The following is a 5,750-nucleotide window of genomic DNA, read 5'->3' as shown; positions in this document are numbered from 1 at the left end:
TGTACTGTATAAGGGAATGCTGAAGATACATAAAGATTGTGTTACATTAAAGTGCTCCTGTTGCAGGGAATTTACAATTATATATATTTTTTTATTTTTGTTTGGACTGAACCATTTTTTCCTGGACTGAACCATTACCTCTGACCCCTGGTTTTGCTTTGTCGTGGATGATCTAAGAAAAGCATAAAAAGTAACTTTGCAAATTCTTTGCTTTTATTGTTTTTATACTTTTGAATTGATTTAAAATGTTTGTGTCTTAATCTCCAGTCACATCTAAAGCTGCCTTCAATTCTACTGGTTGTCATTCGAAACAGACGGCTGTGTAGCGCCACCCTGCTGTCAGACATGTGACCTAACAGCTTGCATGTACTGAGCTCTCGAATGATCTAACCAGCAGATTTCTGAATTTAGCTTTAGACCTGACTGGAGAAGAAAACATCGTGAAGGATTAGTACAAAAGTAAAGCAAATGATGTACAAAGTGACTCAACATTTTATTTGCAGATTTTTACTATGGAATTTTTTCATTTTCCAGTCCCATTATAGTTGCAGGACACCTGTACAATGTCCTATCCCAGCTGGTCTAGTGGGCATAACGGCTTCCATTAAATGAGCCCCAAACTGCCAAACAGGCTAGTAAGCCCTGCCCACTTGACTTCTTTAGAACCTGGACTCTTCCTGTTTCTACTGTCATGTGACCCTCTCTCAACTCCCAAGAATAGCTGCGAGCTGTCTCCCTGTTCCTACAGAATATTACAGCCCATATTGGCCCACATTTGAGCCCACTTTTGTTCACCTCTGGTAGGACAGTGTGAAGATTCCCTAATCTGTCCTGGGGATCGGTTCCCTTTAAATAGTTTTTAAAACATGGATAGAAGTCCCCTTTGTAATGGGTTCCAGGTAAACTTAAAGTAAATGTCCATCTTTGAACACCATGTTGTTTTTTGGGTCAAATACTGCCCTGATTAATGCTCAGTAGATCTTTATTGCATACAGAGCTCCCTGCATAGACCAATTTAAAAGCTACCTGCAGCCACCACTAGAGGGAGGTTACTGCATACTGGTTTATTATTGAGGTTCAATGTATAGTCTGTATGCCGTTAGCTCCCCCTAGTGGAGACTACAGGAAACCAGAATTTTATCAATGAACTGTCTATTCTGTATTGATCAGCAAAGAATTTTGACTTCGTTTTAGATAGAAAAAAAACCCCCGTTGTATTTATGGGTGGATATTGACTTTAAAGATAACTCATTTTATTATCCGGATACAGAACGATTTCAAAAACACCAAGGTTGAATAGAACTACTTTAGTTTCTGAGCCAAGATTTATGACCATTTTCCAGTAGCCTATGAGGCACGAGTCACCATACGCCTCCCTAATGTTACGGCTTGCTGATTTTGGTAGGCTGTGTTCACGTAAGGATCGGTCCTGAGGCACGAGTCACCTTGCGCCTCATTGGTTTTTACTAGTTCTTGCTGATTTTCGAAACCAATGGTCCCACGGATAATGGTTCAGTCTTACAAATTGGCCGCCATTGCTGGTCAGGATCAACCGGGTGTTAAATCCTAATTGCTGTAGTCCTAAATATATTCAGACTCTGTGGGTGGTTTATATTTAGCGTAAAAGGGTTCCTATCGAAAGATAAAGGGGCGAGATTTAACTCCACGATTACGTAATCCCGATTATAATCGCTTCAAAATTAAAATGCCGAGCAAATAATTCCGAAATTATCAGATTATCAAATTTCATTATATGTAATAATTAATCCGAGAATGTGCTTTTTTTGTTTTTTTTTATGTATTTTTCCACGTCCTGTCTCGTATATTCTGTATATTTCATTCTGTTGAATTATGGACGTCGGCAGGTAAGAGAGGCGTTTTATCCATAGGATGTTGCGCCATTGTTGGTATTAAGTTCGCCATATAGGCCGCCAGCTGCCATTTTCTATGTGCAGATATTTTCGTTGAACGCTGTTCAGATGCTTGTTACTTGTATCTTCTTTGAAGATTCCTTTTTATCGCCCCCTTCCCTTCCCCACAAACCCTGTCTAGCTTCGAGGGGCAAATCCCTAATGTTTAGAAATACTATAAATGAATATTATTTAGATTTTTTTTTAAAAAGGACTAGCCAATTATTTGCTCAGCACGGGGCTGTTTTTAAGCCCGCGGGAATAAAGCAAGCAAATGGAAGCGTCCGTTTAGAGGGAGTGTTTTTAATTCACAAGGAATTTCAGACTTTAAAATGACTGCCCCAAGTGGTGAATGTGAAAATTACCTTTAAACATGTTTTATTCGGAAGGGGGGGGGGGGAGGCGGGGTTATGGTTCTGCCAGTTTATCTCCTTTCCGTTTTTCATAACTTTTAGGACAAGTGTTATTTGAAAAACTTGCAAAAATTCTGAAAAAATAATCAGTATGAGCTGCTAATTTTATTTAACAGAAAGTTGTACAAAAACGATAAAAATCCTCTTTGTAACTTCATATTGGACATGATTCCATATATCACGTGTACAGTGTCAATGCAGAAAGCAGGGGGGGTGATCTTCCTTCTTTGTATTGGCTGTAAAAAGTTTGTATTTATTATGTATAAAATTGTTGAATAATTAAAAAAGAAAAAGTGGATTATAGGGAAGACTCGTCTTGTGTAATATTGGGGTCTTGTTTTTTTGCCTGTGTGTGTACAAAATATGTGTAAAAGTATGTGGACCCCTGACATCACACCTATGAGATCTTGTTGGACATCCCATTCCAAAACCAAGGTCATTGATATGGAGTCGGGCCTCCTTTTGTGTCTTCTCTTTTGTAAGTTTACTTGGTCTAACACTTTCTGGCTTAACTGTTGTTTCTAGATGATTCCTCTTCACAATAATAGTACTTACAGGTGACCGGGGCAGATAATAATAACACAGGTGACCGGAGCAGATCTAGCATATAATAATAACAAAGATAACCAGGGTAGATCTAGCAGATAATAACACAGGTGACTGGGCAGGTCTAGCAGATCATAACACTCACAGGTGCCCGGGGTAGATCTAGCAGATCATAACACTCACAGGTGACCGGGGTAGATCTAGCAGATAATAGGTGACTGGGGCAGATCTAGCAGATAATAGCACTTACAGGTGACTGGGGCAGATCTAGCAGATAATAACACTTACAGGTGACCGGGCAGATCTAGCAGATAATAGCACTTACAGGTGACCGGGGCAGATCTAGCAGATAATAATAACAATGATCAGGTGACCGGGCAGATCTAGCAGATAATAATAACAATGATCGTGCATATCTAGCAGATAATAACAAAGATGACCAGGGTAGATCTAGCAGATAATAACACAGGTGACTGGGTCCGATCTAGCAGATAATAACACTCACAGGTGACCGGGGTAGATCTAGCAGATCATAACACTCACAGGTGACCAGGGTAGATCTAGCAGATAATAGGTGACTAGGGTAGATCTAGCAGATAATAGGTGACTAGGGTAGATCTAGCAGATAACGTTTACAGGTGACTGGGGCAGATCTAGCAGATAATAATAACACTTACAGGTGACCGGGCAGATCTAGCAGATAATAGCACTTACAGGTGACCGGGGCAAATAACTATCAGATGACTGGGCAAATCTAGCAGATAATAACAACTATCAGGTGACCGGGCAGATCTAGCAGATAATAACACTTACAGGTGACTGGGCAGATCTAGCAGATAATAACAAAGATGACCAGGGTAGATCTGGTAGATCATAACACAGGTGACTGGGTCCGATCTAGCAGATAATAACACTCACAGGTGACTGGGGTAGATCTAGCAGATAATAACATTTACGGGTGACTGGGGCAGATAATAATATCATTTACAGGTGACCGGGGCAGATCTAGCAGATAACGTTTACAGATGACTGGGGCAGATCTATCAGATAATAGTAACACTTACAGGTGACCGGGCAGATCTTGCAGATAATAATAACACTTAGGGTATGTGCACACGATAACGACCATTATGTCTGAAATTACGGAGCTGTTTTCAGGAGAAAACAGCTCCTGCATTTCAGACGTAATTGCTCGTACTCGCGTTTTGCGAGGCGTCAATTACGGGCGTAATTTGGAGCTGTTCTTCATTGGATTCAATGAAAAACTGCTCAAATTACGCCCCAAGAAGTGTCCTGCACTTCTTTGCCGAGGCAGTCATTTTACGCGTCGTCTTTTGACAGCAACGCGTTAAATTAAAGGTCGTCGGCACAGTACGTCGGCAAACCCATTGAAAGCAATGGGCAGATGTTTGCCGACGTATTGAAGCCGTCTTTTGAGGCGTAATTCGAGGCGTAAAACGCCTCGTTTATGCCTGAAAATAGGTCATGTCAACCCAGCCTTACAGGTGACCGGGCAGATATTGCAGATAATAACACTTACAGGTGACCAGGACAGATCTAGTAGATAAAACTTGGACATGCTCCTCCAACAGTACACCTGGCCAACGTGTTATCTGCCACCATCCATAAGGCAAGGTAAGCGCATTATGACAAATCGACAGGCCACCCCTGAACAGTCTCATCTCCAATTTGGGAAAGGCAAGGTGGTTGCACCACTAGTAAAGGTCTTAATGGATTTCTTAGGCTGGGTTCACACGACCTATTTTCAGACGTAAACAAGGCGTATTATGCCTCGTTTTACGTCTGAAAATAGGGCTCCAATACGTCGGCAAACATCTGCCCATTCATTTGAATGGGTTTGCCGACGTACTGTGCAGACGACCTGTTATTTACGCGTCGTCGTTTGACAGCTGTCAAACGACGACGCGTAAAAATACAGCCTCGTCAAAAGAAGTGCAGGACACTTCTTTGGACGTTTTTGGAGCTGTTTTCTCATAGACTCCAATGAAAACAGCTCCAAAAACGGACGTAAAAAACGCCCCGAAAACGGCGCGAATAACGCCGCGAAAAATGCGAGTTGGTCAAAAAACGACTGAAAAGCAGGGTCTGTTTTCCCTTGAAAACAGCTCTGGATTTTCAGACGTTTTTGGTCACTACGTGTGCACATACCCTAAGGGTTTCCAGGGATAAAATAGATCTAGAACCCCGGACTATGGTTGGACAAAGTGGTAAGGCTCCAGAGAGAATGCGTAGAGTGTTGTCGAGAAGCCTCCAGAGATACTGTGTACAATAGTGTAGAAAAAGAATAGACCTTTCTTGGGCAAGTTATTCAGTCACCTAAAAATGATCTTTTACAAAGTATTGTCTGGATTCCCCAAAAGACTTCACTTTATAGTGTAGATTATTGTTGCATTGGATTAAATCCTTCCATGGGAATACGTTCAGTGTAGGAAGCCTTCTGAGATATTTTATGGATCCTGTATGGAATATGAAGCCTCCAGAGATACTGTTTAGCCATTGTGAGACACATACAGTGCTGTTATATGGAGGTTTATTGAGCAGGTTGGGAAGTCCCCAGATATGTAGGGAAGGTTTTCTAATACCTGAAGCCTTCAGCTAGGGTGAGGGATCTCCATAGATATTATAGATCTTTACTAGTGTAACATATGAAGAAATCGAATGGTTACGTGATTAGAACCAGTCATAACCTGCAACCCTACAGCCTTCAGCCTCATATTCAACAATACATGAAAAATTCAGCAATCCCACGAGTCCCTACAAAACAAAAGAATTCTTTACAAGTTCTCCGCAGCCCGGGGCAAGTTGAAGTGTCATTGGATGGAACATGAGTAATGAGCTCATTCATGGGGCCTGTAGAAGT

The sequence above is a fragment of the Rhinoderma darwinii genome, chromosome 2 (assembly GCF_050947455.1).
Source record: "Rhinoderma darwinii isolate aRhiDar2 chromosome 2, aRhiDar2.hap1, whole genome shotgun sequence".
Taxonomy (NCBI): Eukaryota; Metazoa; Chordata; class Amphibia; order Anura; family Rhinodermatidae; genus Rhinoderma; species Rhinoderma darwinii.
Note: the sequence above shows the minus strand (reverse complement) of the source record.